Source organism: Ambystoma mexicanum, chromosome 4p, assembly GCF_040938575.1.
Source record: "Ambystoma mexicanum isolate Mex_15411 chromosome 4p, UKY_AmexF1_1, whole genome shotgun sequence".
Taxonomy (NCBI): domain Eukaryota; kingdom Metazoa; phylum Chordata; class Amphibia; order Caudata; family Ambystomatidae; genus Ambystoma; species Ambystoma mexicanum.
Genome location: NC_090927.1, coordinates 623,596,664 through 623,615,912, shown reverse-complemented (window position 1 = coordinate 623,615,912; position 19,249 = coordinate 623,596,664).

The window sequence follows — 19,249 nt, the reverse complement described above, 5'->3', positions numbered from 1 at the left end:
CCAATATTTCATGGATTGGTTAGTTTTTTAGAATATTCTTTCAATAATACATTATTCTTTGCTCCCAGTACTAACCCCCCAAAAGATTTACCTTTCCCAGAATATGAGGCCTTTCTTTGCAATATTTCATAACCGTCCAAATAAAAGTCTTGGCAGAGGCAGGTCTCCTGCATGGCGAATATCTCTGCACGTTCTAATATATCCCTCACCTCATTGCTTGACACAAAAAAGTGAAAACCACTGGAGTTCCAAGATAAAATTCGCAATTCCTTATTAGCCCCAGATATTTCTCAATCAACATCATCACAATCACCTTTTGTGTAGCCTATCACAGAAATACCAGTTTGGACACCCACTACTTTTAGTTCTTCAACAATTTTATGAACTAGCATCTCAATGCTCAATGACCCACACTTGATTTGATCCCTTTGGTGGCTATCAGTTTATCCCCCCACCCTAGTCATCTTATTTTCCATCTTGTGAATTCATATCCCATCTCTCTAAAAACATTTGCACATAATAGTATACACTCACACACAATGGGGGACAACATATGCAGTATAGCCCAATTCGGGTCATTAATCGATCTTGGGACTTCCACTAACTTAATATCCTGTGAGGATACAGCCTGAAAATCTGGTACTTGATGGATCAATTCTATGTCGTTTGTCCTATTTAAAAATGGGCTGTTTGAGGAAGCATAAATATCAACAATTTTTGTCTTTTTTTAATAGAGTTGCTTAGCGTTCAGAATATCTTTAATTCTAGGGATATTAATATCCCTTTTTTCTTTTACATCTGGGTAGCTCTTATCTAGCGCATCGTTGAAATACAGAGCTTCACTCCCATCTATGTCTGCTACATAATCACTCACACTCTCATTGTCATTCACTCCCCTTATATCCAGAGCTTTGACCTTAGGCATCTGTTTCTTTTTCAATTCTTTAATCAATAGCCATGATTCTAATGCTGCACTATTATGGCCCTGATTATTTTTCAACTCCCTCTTCTGTCCAGCCTTAGCACCTTTGCCTTTATTTTTGGGGACCTTATCCGATTTAAGACCTGTTACCTCATCAATCAACTGAAATGATTCTTACGCCTCCACACAACTGACTTTGTTTCTGGTGGTTTCAGCCAAGGGGAATGAAGCTCTATTAACATTATCATATATTTTGTTTTTCTTTCTCTTTGTTTGCTCCCCCTGTTTTTGCCAACTTTACCTGTTGTAGTCAGCTTACATTGGTCCCCCTTAAGCCTATTTTCCAGAGCAGGCACGGGTGACACATATGTATCAAGCACTGTAAAGATAGAATCTATACTGTCAAAGCTAGTTCCATTTTTCTGACCAATATCCAATGGGGCACTATTTAACATTTTAGGCTGGATCTCCATATTTGCCCTCAGAGGTGTGTTTATTGCCACTGGAGGTTTTGCTACATTCAGAATCACATCCACCAATTTGGTAAATCCCTCTTTCATACTTTGTTGTTCCTTAAAGATAGAGCTACATCAAGTAAACAGCACCTTTAATATTTGTAAGCATTCAGGTTCACTCCTCAGATCTTTATCCGAGGTATCCAAGGAGGTAAAAGAAGAATGTTCCCTTATTGGGGAAGATGCGTATGCCCTATGGCCATGATATCTGCTGATGTGGAAACATGGGGTACATTTAATCTGTGTTCAATCCCCATGCCTGCGACATTTTTTAGATTCAAAACCATATTCAACAGTGAGTTATTATCTATGGGCTCTAGTTACATCATGTCGCCCTTAGGGGCATGTACCTCAGCCGCCACCATTCCCAATTCCATAGCATGCTTGTTTAATGGTTTTAAATAAGATATAATTTTGTCTTGCACCACCTGTGGCTCACCTTGTTTGTCCAAAACTGCTTCAATCACCACCCATGACACCCCCTCAGTATTCAGCTTATTAATGTTATCATTCATCTTTTTCCTCTTAGTAATGTTTTTTTTTCTCTTGGTAACACCCGTTTGCCGTTTACAAGCCAGTTTGGCAGTACTTCTAAATTGACACTTTTTCAACATTACCTGCATGCCGAATCTGCTTACATAGCTCAGTTTATGCTCCCTGGAATAAAGCTAGCATTGCCTCTTTCAATTTAATTTACTCTCCACCTGGAATATAACTAGCCGAACGGCTGACAGCAATAATACACGATGTTACCACCCACAAGCAAATATCGCCAAGCGAAGAAATAAAGATGACAGTAAGGTTACTCACTAATATACTAGCAAGCCAGTCACCTTTTAGGGTTTGTACACACTTCACACCCACTACCCACAACCCAACAACCTAACAGCACTCAAGGTGCACTCCTTGGTGAGCGTGTGCTGGTGCGTGTGGCCGTTAGTTTTATGATGCCTACTGGGTAATAAAGGCGTGGCCAATCATTTAAAAATAAAGTGTTCTAATATATCTCCACAGGTGTATTGTAGCACCCAGGATAAAACACAGCAGGGCTTAGCGTTCTGACAGAGTCTCTCCAGCACTAACAGCACTCAAGGTGCCAAAGTAATGATTACAATATTACCCAGATTTTGGATAGAGCACCTGACCCTGACTGCATCCCTGTGGACCTCTTCAAACAGTACGTATCAGGTTTGGCACCGTCTTTAATTGTCTAATATTCTCAAACTTGATGGTCCCTGGTGCCTGGCTGGTATACAAAAAGGATGAGTGAGACATGCCAGAGAATTACTGTCATGATCTCTGCTTCCAAAAGGTCAGGGTTTTCCCAACTCCCTTGGAAGCAGATCCATAACCCAGGTTCCGAGTGCCAACCAGTCCCAATTGGGACCTTTTGGACCCAGTCCTGGCGCCAGTGGCACCAGGCTCATAAATATGCCCAGTCCCAGCGCTGGAACCGCCGGGCTCATAATGCTTGGGTGGACTTACCTTCAGCAGACCATGCTGCTTACTTGCCTGCCAGTTGAGCCTCTGATCCTCTTCTGTTTGGAACTACTTTTCCTGTTGGGTGGGGCTGGAGCCACTCCCTAGATTCAGAACACTGGAACTCTTCTGGAAGGCAGGAACTCTTTTCTTACCAGGAACTCTTTTCTTACTTAGGCGTGGCTGTGGAAGGAGACACCTAAGCACTACAGGAGGCTATTTAAACCACACCCGGTGGATGAATCTTGCTTTGCGTTTTTCTGCAACCTCTGCAGCAGAACGCTCATCGTGTCTTCTGCATCCGGTCCTGGGCCTAAGGAAAAAGGCTTACCATCCTGAATCCAGTCTTCAGCAACACCTATAAAGACAAGAAAGAACAGGTTAGCATTCCGGCATCTGAAAGGCAAAGGCTTACCATCCTGAATCCAGTCTTCAGCAACACCTATAAAGACAAGAAAGAACAGGTTAGCATTCCGGCATCTGAAAGGCAAAATCTTACCTACTCTTCGTGCGCTCCGGAGGTCTTCACACTGCATTCCGGCACCTGAAAGACAAAAGCTTACCAACTCTTCGCACGCTCCGGAGGCCTTCGGTGCTGCATCCCGCATCTGAAAGACAAAACAAGGTGCGTTTAAAGACATTGGGGAACTTTAATACTCACGTGCCATTACTCCTTTCCACATCTAATCCAGTGGGTATTCCGGCACCCTGCAGCCGCTCCGAACTCGTACCTGCAAAATAAAAAGACAGTTAGAGCGCATCGTGAAGCAGGCAACAAGCGCTTACTTACGTGCTTCCAGGCGCTTCTATTCATCACACGGGCTCCATCTTCAACTCACTTCAGCCTGTCATCCGCCATCGCCGGAACCCTGCAAAACAAGAGACATCATTACTAAAGACTTTAAAGACATTTGAATGACTCGAAACTTACCGTTCGTGCAGTAAACGACGGACAGCAGTCCTCTGAAGTCAAGAGGCCTGCGCTACCTATCCAGTGAAGAAACTGGTTACAGCACCCTGCCCCGAGGCAGATGGCGAGCTCGGCATTCACTTACCTAAGGTGAGAGCGTTAACCTTTGGGGGTCTACAGGAGAGGAGAAGAGGAAAGAGATAGGGACACCGCAATAACCCCAGTTCATTAACCCCATATTTTCTATCTGCAGACATCTTACTCTACACGTTAGGCATACAGTGCACAGAGGTCCAGCCCAAAGAGCCAACCGGGTGCTACACATCACCTTTGAAGATACGGTAGTCACCCAGTCAAGACCGGCACCTCTGCGAGAATCAGGTGAGCGTTACAGAACGCAAAGCCTACCGCAAAACTCTCACCCAGGCGCTATGGAAACCTCGGATACTGACCCCCTAGCCCTGTTACTTGGGGAATTAAGGGCAGAAGTGCATGCAGCTCGTCAGGAAACGAATGCTCTAAGAAGGGAACTAATTATTTCCAAGGAGAGAACAGACAATCTTGCTAGACAAGTGCTACAGTCACAAGCCGGACAGACCCCGTTACCCGCATCAGGGGCAAATCTTTCTTCAACATCCTCTATGAATCCAGTGCAGATCAACCTACCTGGGAATGTACCTCTGGCTCCGCCCGAACGATTTTCTGGTGACCCAAAGAGGTTTGCAGTATTTATCAATCAGTGCCGGTTGCACTTCTTATGCCGGCCAGCAGACTTTCCAACTGATCAAGCAAAAGTAGCTTTTGTACTTTCGTACCTTAGTGGCAATGCGGCAGACTGGTCGATCCCTCTAGTTAATCAAGATGATCCGGTTCTCCATGATTTTCAAGCCTTTCAGCTTAGTATGGAAAAACTGTTCGCAAGACATTCACAGGGGCAGGCCTTGGACAATGAGCTTCTTTCGTTGCGACAGGGTAATCAAGACCTTTTGGCTTATATTGCATCTTTCAATAGACTAATAGTGGAAACTCAATGGCCTGAGGACAAAAGGATTACGCTGTTTTATAGAGGTCTACGTGGAGAGCTCAAAGACGTTTTAGCCCAAGTAGTGAATCCCCCACAAGACTGTTCGGATTATATAGACTTGGTCGTTCAAATAGATCACAGGCTGCAGAACAGGAAGGCCGATCGTTCCAAGTTTGATGCTCGAGTATTTTCCAAACCGCCAACTCCTTCCAAAGGAGTAGACTCCGGGGAACCCATGCAAATAGGGGGTCTGAAAGGTCCTCTAACACAAAGGGAGCGGGAAAGGAGGAAACAGTTGCAATTATGCCTATATTGCGGAAACTCAGGGCACTTTCTTCGAGACTGTCCGGTGAAACCTGCCAAGAAGGCAGTAGGAGCTGCAGTTACCAAAGTTACAAACTCTGAGCAGGGAAACGACCTCGCCCGACAAGAATAGAGGTCCTCTTGCCGAGCGTGAAAACCAGTTCCGTGATCTCGCATTTCGTGATACCTATGGTCCTCATTAGCCCTGATAATCCGGATCGATTACATGCAATTGAAGCTTACGTCGACAGCGGTGCCATCGGCAATTATGTGGATCATGAAATGGTTTTGAGGATGAATCTAACTCTTTGTCCCAAGGCTGTAAAGGACGTCATTACTACGGTGGATGGTACGGAGATGGCCTCCGGGCCAGTAACGCATACCACTCAAGAGGTGACGCTTGTAAGTCAAGATGGACACCATGAGAAGATCATGTTCGATGTGATCAAGGCCCCTCAGTTTCAGATTATTCTAGGAATACCTTGGTTAGAGAAACACAATCCTCTGATCGATTGGCGAGCAAGAACGGTCCAGTTTCCAGAATGTGTCTCTACTTGTCACCCTCCACCTGGTGTTGCACTGGCCGCAATTTCTTCAGAGACTCCCCAGTTACCTCCCGAATACCTAGAATACCAAGATGTTTTCCGGAAGGATCAGGCTAACTCTCTACCTCCTCATAGGTCTTATGACTGCCAGATAGACCTGATACCTGGATCTACTCCTCCTTGTAGTAGAATTTATGCCCTCACCGAGCCTGAGAACCTTCACCTTCGACAATACCTGGATCAATACCTGGCAAATGGGTTTATTCGTCCTTCCAAGTCCCCTGCTTCTTCAGCTTTGTTCTTCGTTCCAAAAAAGGAAGGAGACCTTAGAACTTGTATCGATTATCGCTCCCTGAACCAGATCACCGTTAAGAATAGATATCCGTTACCTTTGATCCCTGAACTCCTGGACCAAGTCAGAAAAGCATGCATATATACAAAGCTGGATCTTAGAGGAGCTTACCACTTGGTACGAGTAAAAGAGGGCGATGAATGGAAGACGGCGTTCCGCACCAAGTATGGGCTATTTGAATATCAGGTCATGCCCTTCGGACTTTGCAATGCCCCGGCCGCCTTTCAATATTTTATGAACGATGTCCTCAGAGAGCTCATAGATGTATGTGTTGTTGTTTACATCGACGACATCCTCGTTTATTCTTCATCGGAATCTGAACATCGGAAACACGTGAAAATGGTCCTCGAAAGATTGCGTCAACACAAACTTTTCGCTAAGTTGGAAAAATGTGTTTTCAACGTGACTGAAGTTGAATTCTTGGGATTCATATTATCACCTGGCGGAGTGCGTATGGATTCAAAGAAGGTCGATGCAGTTCTCAAATGGCCATCACCATCCTCCGTAAAAGGTGTGCAAAGCATGTTAGGCTTCGCTAACTTTTACCGCAGGTTTATCCCCGAATTCTCTCGAATAGTCCAGCCCATCACTGCCTTGTTAAAGAAAAACAAACGTTTTGAATGGTCTACCGAGGCGGAACAAGCTTTCCAGGATTTGAAGACTAAATTTATCTCTGCACCAATCTTAAAACACCCTCGCCCCGAACTCCCCTACATCGTGGAAACTGATGCTTCAAGCCTTGCCATGGGGGCAGTTCTATCACAAAAGGACCCGGTAACCAATCAGTTGCATCCCGTGGCATTTTGGTCCCGCAAATTCTCGCCTCCTGAAATCAATTACACGATTACTGACAAGGAACTTCTGGCTATCAAGTCTGCCTTTAAGGCTTGGCGGCATTATCTGCTGGGGGCCCGACACACCGTTACTGTGATTACGGATCACCGAAACCTGCAATATTTGAAGACCGCAAAAGCCCAATCCTCTAGACAACTCCGTTGGGCATTATTCTTTGCCGAGTTTGACTTCATAATTACCTATCGACCTGGTACAAAGAACGGTAAAGCCGATGCCCTTTCTCGGATGGGAGTGGAAGAACACTTGGTCAACCCTAAACCTGTACCAATCATTCCCGAACAAAGAATTCTGGGTGTAATCGCCACAGAATCCATAGAGGAAGTTAAGGATAAAGCCAGGCAACTTGTAACTCCAGCAGACATACAGAATTGGCATCTGCAGGGAAAGGACTTTGCAGTAAAGGACAACTTATTGTATTTCCAAGAACGATTATACCTACCCAGCACAGATTTACAGAAAAAAGTAATCTCTTGTTATCACGACTCTTTAATGGAAGGTCATCCCGGTATAGCCAAGACCTCAGAAAAGATCAAGCGCTACTTCTGGTGGCCGTCTTGGAAAAAAGATATCAGAGACTTTATAATGTCCTGTGGAGTATGCGCCCAAAACAAGAGTCAAAAGGAAAGACCAGCAGGCCTCTTACGCCCTATTGACATCCCACCTCGCCCTTGGCATACGCTTTCTATGGACTTCATCACCGATCTACCTCCATGCTCCGGATACAATACGATTCTAGTAATCGTGGACTTATTCTCCAAGATGGCGCATTTCATTCCGCTCAAAGGCTTGCCAACAGCAGCAACTCTGGCCCGAGAATTTCTCGAAAACATCGTCCGACTGCACGGTTTTCCTTCGGTTCTAATTTCGGATCGAGGTAGTCAATTTATTTCTCATTTTTGGCGAAGTTGCTGTCGGTCGGCTCAAATTGATGTGAGACTATCGACCAGTCACCACCCTCAGACCGACGGACAAACCGAGAGGACCAATCAAACTCTGGAACAGTATTTACGCTGCATGCTGCAACAAACTGAAAAGACTTGGAAAGATATCCTTTGGATAGCCGAGTATGCCTACAATAACTCTGTCCATTCGGGAACTGGGAAAACCCCGTTTTTTCTTTTGTACGGCAGTCACCCTCGAACCTCGGAGTTGGATCCCCTCCAAGATCTTGAAACACCAGCAGTAGACTACCTGCATTCTACAATCACCCAAGCCTTTAAGGAAGCTGTTTTTCACCTTCAAAGGGCTAAAGAACAATACAAGAAAGGAGCAGATCAACATCGGAAGAAAGCCCCTCACTATCAAGTAGGGGATCAAGTCTGGTTATCCACCAAATATCTATCTCTAAAAGGGCCACACACATTCAACCCAAGATACCTTGGTCCCTATTCCATCACTACCATAGTAAACCCAGTAGCGGTCAAGTTGGACTTGCCCCCGCACATGAAGATACATCCGGTCTTCCACGTCTCTCTATTAAAACCCGTGCAACCTCAAACCCGACTAACCAAATCTCCAAAACCTATCCTAGTGGATGGAGAACTCGAGTTTGAAGTCAAAAGCATTCTGGACTCCAAGATCTCCAAATCTAAACTATTCTACCTAATTGACTGGAAAGGCTACGGCCCCCAAGATTTATCCTGGGAACCTGCTGAATATGTCCACGCTCCTCACCTAATCAAAAGATTTCACCGAACATTTCCTGACAAGCCAAAACCCCCGGAGAAGCCCGGTTTGGGAGGGGCCTTGAGGGGGGGTACTGTCATGATCTCTGCTTCCAAAAGGTCAGGGTTTTCCCAACTCCCTTGGAAGCAGATCCATAACCCAGGTTCCGAGTGCCAACCAGTCCCAATTGGGACCTTTTGGACCCAGTCCTGGCGCCAGTGGCACCAGGCTCATAAATATGCCCAGTCCCAGCGCTGGAACCGCCGGGCTCATAATGCTTGGGTGGACTTACCTTCAGCAGACCATGCTGCTTACTTGCCTGCCAGTTGAGCCTCTGATCCTCTTCTGTTTGGAACTACTTTTCCTGTTGGGTGGGGCTGGAGCCACTCCCTAGATTCAGAACACTGGAACTCTTCTGGAAGGCAGGAACTCTTTTCTTACCAGGAACTCTTTTCTTACTTAGGCGTGGCTGTGGAAGGAGACACCTAAGCACTACAGGAGGCTATTTAAACCACACCCGGTGGATGAATCTTGCTTTGCGTTTTTCTGCAACCTCTGCAGCAGAACGCTCATCGTGTCTTCTGCATCCGGTCCTGGGCCTAAGGAAAAAGGCTTACCATCCTGAATCCAGTCTTCAGCAACACCTATAAAGACAAGAAAGAACAGGTTAGCATTCCGGCATCTGAAAGGCAAAGGCTTACCATCCTGAATCCAGTCTTCAGCAACACCTATAAAGACAAGAAAGAACAGGTTAGCATTCCGGCATCTGAAAGGCAAAATCTTACCTACTCTTTGTGCGCTCCGGAGGTCTTCACACTGCATTCCGGCACCTGAAAGACAAAAGCTTACCAACTCTTCGCACGCTCCGGAGGCCGTCGGCGCTGCATCCCGCATCTGAAAGACAAAACAAGGTGCGTTTAAAGACATTGGGGAACTTTAATACTCACGTGCCATTACTCCTTTCCACATCTAATCCAGTGGGTATTCCGGCACCCTGCAGCCGCTCCGAACTCGTACCTGCAAAATAAAAAGACAGTTAGAGCGCATCGTGAAGCAGGCAACAAGCGCTTACTTACGTGCTTCCAGGCGCTTCTATTCATCACACGGGCTCCATCTTCAACTCACTTCAGCCTGTCATCCGCCATCGCCGGAACCCTGCAAAACAAGAGACATCATTACTAAAGACTTTAAAGACATTTGAATGACTCGAAACTTACCGTTCGTGCAGTAAACGACGGACAGCAGTCCTCTGAAGTCAAGAGGCCTGCGCTACCTATCCAGTGAAGAAACTGGTTACAGCACCCTGCCCCGAGGCAGATGGAGAGCTCGGCATTCACTTACCTAAGGTGAGAGCGTTAACCTTTGGGGGTCTACAGGAGAGGAGAAGAGGAAAGAGATAGGGACACCCCAATAACCCCAGTTCATTAACCCCATATTTTCTATCTGCAGACATCTTACTCTACACGTTAGGCATACAGTGCACAGAGGTCCAGCCCAAAGAGCCAACCGGGTGCTACACATCACCTTTGAAGATACGGTAGTCGCCCAGTCAAGACCGGCGCCTCTGCGAGAATCAGGTGAGCGTTACAATTACCACCCGATTTTTTACATTGACTTATCCTGCAAGATTTTTGGTAGAGTACTTTATATCCACCCTGAAGATTGGATCATGTATAAGATAATTTCTCACTTGTGAGCTGATTTTCAAAGAGGCCTTTGTACTGCAGACCTGATCTTTTGATGGTTTATACTCATTAAAAATTACATAGGTTTGAGAAAAATGTGTCTGTATATGGTCTTTGTAGACATGAAGGAAGCATTTTATTGGTTAACGCAAAGTAATCTCTAGCCAACACTAGATAAAACTAGATCACCCAAAGCAATACTAGATGCAATCATTACAATATACACTGATAGCTCTACTGTGGTTAGGTGGGAATTAAAGGGTGAATGTACTCATAGTTTCAAAGTTGACAAAGGTATTAGGCAAGGATTTGCCATAGCCCCAACTATTTTTTCGTTGTATGTCAATGATATTTCAAAGGTAATTGAACAACTGGAAGCTGGCGGCCCTTTCTTACAGATCAAAATGATTGGCACTCTTCTATTTGCTAATGACACTAGCTTGATCTTTTATAGTGGCCTTCATAAACAACTTAATCATAATTAAACAAAGATCATGGGATATTGAGGAAAGTTGGGAGAAGAGAACACCTTGAAACTAACATTCTTAGCCTTGGTGAATGTCTGTTCTTATGTTTATTTAGGATTATGTTTCAAAGCCAAAGAGGAGTGGGAGTACATGTATTTTCTTTTTTCCAACATTATTTTTTATTATTTTTGGCATAACAAGCCATACAAATCATCAAATGTTACATACATTGCGCGCTTGTTATAGCATTTAAGAGAAGAAAACAGCGCTGGGTATGACTGAGAGTTAGCAGATCATGCATTTTCTTTAAAACAAAATTATTACTAACAACTGAAAAAGAAAAAGGGGGAAAGGGGAGAGAGGGATCAGGAGCTATATAAACAGTGGGAACAGAGGACTGCTTTGTTCAACGTTGGGATAGTTTCAAAGGTTCGGAGTGACTCTTTGGCTGGCTTTGGGATGGGTTTCTTCGGTGTAGGCCCTTCAGGGTTGGGGTATCTGGCCTGGTCAGTTTTTATCGACTCGGACGTATGAAGGAGGCTTTCAGCCCTTCGGGCCTGGCTTCTGTTGTGTTCTTCTCAGTCCTGGGTGTCCATCCAGCGCAGTCCTGGAGACTGTCTTGCAACCCCAGAGAATTGTTGCATGTAGTCTAGGAATGGGGCCCATATGCGCTCGAATTTGGACTTATTGCCTAGTCTGATGGCCGTGACTTTCTCAGCAGCAACGATGTCCCAGTATTTGGACCACCACATTTGCATGGATGGGCCCTCCGGGTTTTTCCAGAGTCTAGCGATGGCGATTTTGGCCGCTGTGAGGAGGTAGGAGCAGAGGTCCGCCAGGCAGCCTCTTAGGGGGAATTGACAGTCTCCTGTCACCCCCAGCAGCACGATTCCTGGATCCCAGGGGATGTTGAGCCCTATGATTGCTTTGATTTGTTCCAAAATGTTCTTCCAGAATCGGGTGGCTTTCGGGCACGTCCAGAAGAAGTGGAACAGGGTTCCGCGGTCTGGGCAACCCCTACAGCACTGAGCAGGATAGCTGACTTACATTTGTTTAGGATTACGGGGGTCCGGTACCATCTGTAGCAGACTTTGAACACGTTTTCTTTGTTTGTCACACATTTTGAACTTTTATGTGCGCAGGCACAGATGTGGAGCCATTCCTCTGGTTCAATCGTTTTTCCGGGATCGTCTTCCCATTTCAGCATATATGGTTCTTTTTTGGTGGAGTCGGCTCTGTCTAGCATTTTGTACAGGGTGGAGATTTTCCCTCTCGGAGGGGTTGCCGAGAGAGTGAGTTCTAATGCTGTTAGTTCTCTGCTGCCCTGTTTCCTAACCTGCTGGTTCGACAGCCAGTGCCTCAGTTGCGTGTAGCAAAACCTTTCAGGTTCCTGAATCTTGAATTTTGCTTTACACTCCTCGGAGTTTAACGGACGGCCATTCTCAAAGAAGTCTGCCATGGTCTCTAAGCCCCCAGCTCTCCACTCCGTAAACAGGTTTGGTGAGATTCCCGGGGAGAAGTCTGGATTGTCCCAGATTGGTGTCAGGGGTCCCGTTGTGCTTCTGCATTTCCATCGGCGGGCTGCCTTTTTCCAGCTAGCCACTGTGTTTCTTGTTGCTGGTAGGGGGCCTCGGTCTTGGGTCCCCTTGGGTTCGTTGCAGTGGGGCAGAGATTCAATCTGGGCCTTGCTCCAGTCTTCCTCCAGTTGTAACCACCAGGGGCGGTTGACAAGGAGCTTCCAGGCAAAAGCTGGGGCTAGCTGGGCTGCGAGACAGTACCCCGCTACGTTTGGAACCCCTAGGCCACCCAGGGCGGCGCTTCGGAGCATGATGCGTTTCGGGATACGTGATTTATTTCCTTCCCAGACGAGGTTGAGTATTTCTCCTTGCAGCTTACGAAGGGCCTTTTCCCAGATTGCCACAGGTGGGGCTTGTGCGAAGTATAGCAGCCGTGGGGTAAGATTCATTTTTATCGCTGTAATACGGCCGACCATGAGATTTCTTGTTTTCTCCAGTGTCTGATGTCTTTTTTCAGGTCCCTGAAGAGTGCCGGGAAGTTTGACTTGTACAACTTCTCAGTTTTGTTGGTTAGTTGAACTCCTAGGTAGCTGATGCAGCTTCTTGCCCAGGGGATCCGAAACTCAGCTTCAAGAGTAGATTTGAGCTTACTAGGGATGTAAATGCCCAGTGCCACCAATTTGGAGATATTTATTGTGAACCCTGAGGCTGCGCGAAATTCTTCAATATTCAACCTTGTATTGATGGATTTTGGCGGACCCTGTCCGCGAATGGCTCCATTTCTAGGGCGAAGATAAGTGGGGAGAGTGGGCATCCTTGTCTTGTGCCTCTGGTTATATTTATTCTGCCGGATTTGGCCCCGTTTAGGCGCAGAATCGTAGAGGGGCTTTGGTAGATGGCTAGGACCCATTTTATGAAGTTTGGGCCGAAGCCAAAATGCTGTTGGATTTCCTCCACGTAGCCCCAGTCGAGCATATCGAATGTCTTATGCGCATCCAAGGAGAGAACTGTCAGTTTTGAGCCCGACCTGTTCGCTGACTCTATTATGTTGATGGTTCTACGGATATTATCTAGGGTGCCTCGCCCCGGGATGAAGCCTGCTTGGTCTGGGTGGATGATCTCTGGGAGAGATGGGGCCAGCCGGTTTGCCAGTATTTTGGTGAATATTTTTGCATCATTGTTTAGGAGCGTTATGGGCCTATATGATGTGCAATGCGTCTGGTCTTTCCCCGGCTTTGGAATTAGCACAGTTATCGATTCGTTCATAGACACCGTCATGGAGCCAGTGGAGAGGAATGAGTTGTACAGGTTTGCCAGGTGTGGTGATAACAGGTGAGCAAACTTCTTGTAAAATTTTGAAGTAAGCCTGTCCGGCCCGGGCGTTGTCTTTTTCAGATGGCGAATTGTTTCGCTAACTTCCTCCGCTGAGATTAGGCCCTCCAGGTCGGACATTGACAGAGATGGCTGTATCTTTGGGATAGGGGCCAAGAGTTGAGCAATGGCTGGGGCTAACGTTGGAGGTCCTGCCATGATTTCCTCATGGTGCTGCACCATTATTTCCAGATTTTCAGGGTCCAGGTGGTGTAAGGAGCCATTTTTGTCCCTCAGGGCTTGGAAGTGGTTCCTGGTTTGGAGCTTTTTCAGCTTGTGAGCTAGGAGCCGGTTAATTTTGTTACTGTTAAGGTAGTAGTACTGTTTAGTATAGATTAATGCTCTGGCGGCCCGGTCTGCTAGGTGGATTTCCAGCTCTCTGTTAGCTCTTTTTAGTTCTCGGTGCGTTGTTTTCATGTAGCGTTGTTTGAGCTTGTTTACTAGTTCTGCTAGTCTTTCTTCCAGCTTTCGTTGCTTCATCAGATTTTGGCGCTTGAGTCTGGCTGTTGAGTCCATCGCCACCCCACGCATTACCGGCTTCATGGCGTCCCACACTGTTGCCATTGAGGAATCAGGGGTTATGTTCTCAGTGAAGTAATTCTGAATCGCCTCCGCTAGGTCGGAGCTAGCCGCTATGTCGGTGAGGATGTAGTCTTGCATCTTCCATTGCCGCCGGATAGGTTCAGGAACTCCATGGAGAAGCATCGTCATTGTGACTGGTGCCTGATCCGAGGTTGCAATAGGTCCGATTTGGACATCCTCCACGCAGGGGGCCATAGTATTAGTGGCCAGTAAGAGGTCGATCTGCGAATATCCTCTGTGTACATGCGAAAAGAAGGTGTAGTCCCTTTCTCCCTGGTTGAGTAGTCTCCATATGTCTATGGTCTCGGTTTCTCGCAGGAACTCCGCCAAGGCCAGGGATTTGCTGAAGTCTTCCCTTGAGGCGGGGAGCGTCTTGACCACACTTGGGTCTGGGGGAGGTTCAAATCTCCTCCAATTAGTAAGTGGCCAGCTGAGAAGGCTGTGATAATGGGGAGAAGGCTGCAGAGGAATTGGCCTTGCTCTTTGTTTGGCCTGTAAATTGCCGCCAGGGTAATCAGTAGTTCAACTAGGAGGCCTTTCAGGAGCAGGAATCTACCCTCCTGGTCTCTTTTGACCATGATCTGCGTTAATGGGAGATCTTGATCTAGCAGGATTGCGACTCCTCTCTTTTTCTGTGCGGCTGAGGCGAAGTAACATTTCGCGAAGCATCGGAAACAAATTCTCTTTTCATCTTCCGCTGTTAGGTGGGTTTCCTGGAGGTAGACGACGTCAGCTGCCAGTTGGTCGAGCCTGTGCTCCACTGATTTTCGCTTTCTTGGTGCTTTGAGCCCTTGTACATTCCAAGTCGTGATAGTAAGTGTTTTGTTTAGCGAACCCATCCTTTGAAGCTGAAGTAGGTCGGTTCATAGTCTTCCTTGAACGTTTCTTGTTCCATGTGTTCCAGCGCTGCATTCCGCCATGTTTCTCCTTTTGTGAGGAACCCCCCCTCCTCCTCGTCCCCCCTTTCCTCCCCTCCCCCCACTCCCCCAACAATAACAAGTTTTCCGGACTAGCCTTCGGCCAACGAGGCAGTCGGCCGGACCGGTGTAATAACTTTGCTTGGAGGCAAACTGTGCCTCTTCTGTTGACCAGTAAAACTAAGGTTGAGGATCTAATGCATTGGTTCTTTGGCGGAATTGAGATCAGGTTCCGGTGGCATTAGAGTTTCTCATCTAGAACTAGGCAGGGTGATGGGCCACCTGGGCGCCTTTGCTTGATGGGCCTGGGGGCAAGCAAATAGGGTCGGCCTGAGACCTTTTGGTGTCTCTTCCCGCAATGTGGGTGGTCAGTCCAGGAAGGAGCGCAGGACCCCCCCGCCCCAAAGCCACGGTTGGTAAGAGCCTCCCACTCAGCGGTTGTTGTCCCTTTTGGTTTTGCTCGGTGGACCTCGGGGTCTGCGGTGCCCTGTTATCTTGGTCCAGACTCTAGAGGAGTCCCCCCGGGAACCTCCCGGGGCCTCTGCAGCTTCAGCGGAGGCCCCCACCTCGCTATCCGGATTCATGAATCGTTCGGCCTCTCTGGGGGAGGGGATTATCCGAGACCTGCCTTCCCGATTGAAGATTAGTGCCGTGGCAAAGCCCCAGGGATAGGTCGTTTTTCTCTCCCGCAGCCATTCGGCAAGTGGTTTAAGGTCTTTTCTTTTAGCGAGTGTGGCCGCTGCTAAATCCTGGTACAGGGATATTTCGGCATCTCGGAAGCCAATTCGGGCCGAGCTTCTGGCTTCCTGCATGATTTCTTCAGAAATGGACTCTCGCTAGGACGTCTGGCGTGGAGTTTGCACTTTGTTTGGCTCTAACCCTGTGAACCCTATCCAGTTCCAGTGGGGCTTCGTCTGGAAGCATCAAGATGAAGCGGAATAAGTCGTTGACATAGGTGTTGAGTTCCTCCTCGGGGACAGAGCTTGGTATTCCTCTCAGGTGGATATTATTGCACCTGGATCTATTTTCGGCTTCTTCTTGTTTGTTCTCAAGGGTCTCACATCTGGCCTCCAGCGTGGTGAGTCTATCAGCTCCCTCCCCGATCTCGAAGTTTTGCTCAAACAGGGTGGTTTCAATTTCTTCTGTTCTGGTTTCGACTTCTCCCGCTCTCTTTTCCAGGGATTAGATTTTGTCTTTTCGTTCTTCTGTACGTTTTTGGTACTCCTTAGTTATGGCTGATACGAGCTCCTGGAGATCAGCTCTGGTGACTGCCTGGGTTGAAGGCTCGGTGTTGGGGTCCAGGGAAACTCCTACAGCGTCATTCCGCTCCCCTTTCGTAGTCTTTTCCCCTATGGTGGTGGACAGTAGGGTCGCTATATCAGTTTGTTTGGATGATTTCGAGTTCCTGGACATTACTCCTTCTGGCTCAGGCGGTAGCCGGACCCCACCTCACCCGGGTGGACTATGTTAGAGCACTGGGGGCCTCCCTTTTTCCCCGTCCCCCCAGCTAATCCGTCTTGTCTGGTGTCTCTGCTGCGGGGACGCTCCGGGTAGGCAGCTGCTGTGTTCTATTTAATATCTTGAGGCTCCGTAAGGGGCAGCTGGGCCATAAACCGCCCCTGGATGGATCACTTCTCCGGAAGTGAAGGGGTGCCACTGGGGGAATGTGTGATGGGAACCTCCAAGCTTCAAGGGTCAATGGGGAAGGAGGGACAGGGCCTCCTTTTCAAATTCGGGCACGGTCTACTCTCCCGGGGCGTCCATGGCCGAGCAGAAGCCCCACTTCATTGCCCAGGAGCCGGAATGGGGGAGTTGAGTTGTGGGCCCAGGGAGCTCCTATATGGTGCGGCAGGTGCCGCCCTACCTTCCACCAGGAGCGGGCACCATGAAGGACGAGCTGTGTCAGGGTGGTCTCCCGCGCCTCCAGCTCTGGCCGGAGCGCAGGTAGCCCTGGGTCACCCATAGACCCCACGGGAGGGCCGTTCACCCTGGGCTGCAGGTATTGGGTGGTGGGAAGCTGGTGGATCTGGATCCAGGAGGGGGAGGGCGGAAGTCCTGTGCTGCACTTCTCCTCGACAGGGCTCACCACACCGCTGTCGGCAGTTCCCAGGCCCGATGCTCTAGTCCTCACACGCCGGGACAGAGGGGGTTGCTGGACTCCGCCAAGGGAGAGTGTCCGCTGCTTTGTGTTGTCGGGTGCCGCAACCACTGCAGGCGCAGAAGCTCACCCCGAAGAGCTGGTGGAGGCTAGCTGGTAGGTTCAGGGAAAGGACAGAGCCCCGTGCTGCGCCCCTGTGAGGCAGGGCTCGCCCCACCGCCACTGATGGCCTCCGGGCCCGATGCTCCGACTCACTCTTGCTGGAATAGGAGGGTTTGTTGAGCCCCGTCGGGAGGCAGGACCCGCTGCTCCTCGGTATCGGCCCATGCAGACACCGCAGCTGCGGATGTTCGCTACAGCCTGCAGGTGTCTGAGAATCGGTGGATTCGGAGAGGAGGGGAGGCAGAGCCCCACGCTGCCACCCTCTGTGGCCGGGCTCGCTCCACTGCCGCTGTTGGTCTGCGGACCCGATGCTTTGGCCCTCTCAGGCTGGGCCAGGAGGGCTTGCAGGGCCCCGTCCGGAGGAGGGACCCATTACTTTAGTTGTCGAACACTGTGCCGCCACAGGTGCGCTCCTCCAACGGGGGTCGACGGACGGCTCCGCTTAACGCCGATCCAGAAAGATAAACTGTGGCTGGGCCCCGGATGAGCTCCTGCAGTTCTCAGACAGCTCAGATGTACGGGGGAAGGCCAGCCTATGCAGATAAGTGGTCCGCCATCTTGGGGTGCCTCTGGCACTGGCACACCATGCCAGAAGATTCGGCTCGAACTCAGTCCCCCTCCAGGTTAGGGCGACAAGCTTGAGGCATAAGCTGCTCCAGCCTCACGGCTCTGCAGGACGCCGATTTTGTTCGCAGAGACCTTCGTTTTACTGGGGCATTTAAGGTATACACGTGGTCGTGGCTGGGAGCTCTCACCGGACCAAACCGCTCACCATGGTGCCAAGCCCCGCCCCCATGGGGAGTACATCTATTGAAAATAATTGTATTATGATAAAACAGTATATACACACACAAATGGGTATCAATCTGCTGAGCTAGCTCTAAACATATACACGTAGAATGCAGGGCAGGCCTATGGAGCAGAATCTTGGGGTCATGACAACATCAGTAGGCTTAAGATTTCTGAAAACATTTTTGACTAACTTTTCTATGTTTACCAAGTTCCATTCCAACAAGATCAATGCAATATGAGGTAGGCTGGGTTTAGATTGTGGAATTGGCTCAAAAAGGAGTCTTAACTTACCATGGTTCAAATTCATAAGAACCACTTCAAGCAATATCAGAATCTACAAAACATGGTATAATACAGAAACTATCAATAATTATGCCATGTATCGAGTAAATACAGCTTATCACGGGTGGGTGGGACCAGCAAAGGGCCTGGGTCATGAAAAGTAACTTAATGCGAGAGTACTACAGGAGGAAACCAAGTCAACAGTATGAGAAATGGCTTTATTCAATAGGACTTTCATATGCACAAACACTTTTTGTCAAGTTTTGATTTGGAATTGTGCCAGTGGCTACTATTCTAAATCATGGAACTGTGATATCTCTGAGATGTGCCCAGCATGCCAGACTGTAAAATAATCAATTCAGTACTTTTTACCAATTCTGCAACAAAGCACACCAGCAGAATTTTATAATATGTTTAAATAATCACAAAATACAGTGCCTTGAGGGGGCTAAGAAATGTGAAACAATACCAGACTAGATGTTTTATATTCTTTAACAAACTTCTTGCTAATTGCCTGGTGACACAGGAAATTGCTGTTAAAAAGCACTTAGGGTTAAGATAAAATAGCAAGATCATAAACGGACAAATATTTAGTATTATCCACATATTAGTGCAACAAGTGCCAGTATGTATATAATAGTGTAATTATTATTTTGGTAAACCATGGTGCACGAATTTGGAATTATGTCTTTTAGATTATTTGTATATTATGTTTAGTTTGATCACTATTTATTAATGTATGTTTATTACATTTTGTGTATAATGAATTGTCTTTGTAGTGAAGGTGTATGGCATTGGTACAAATA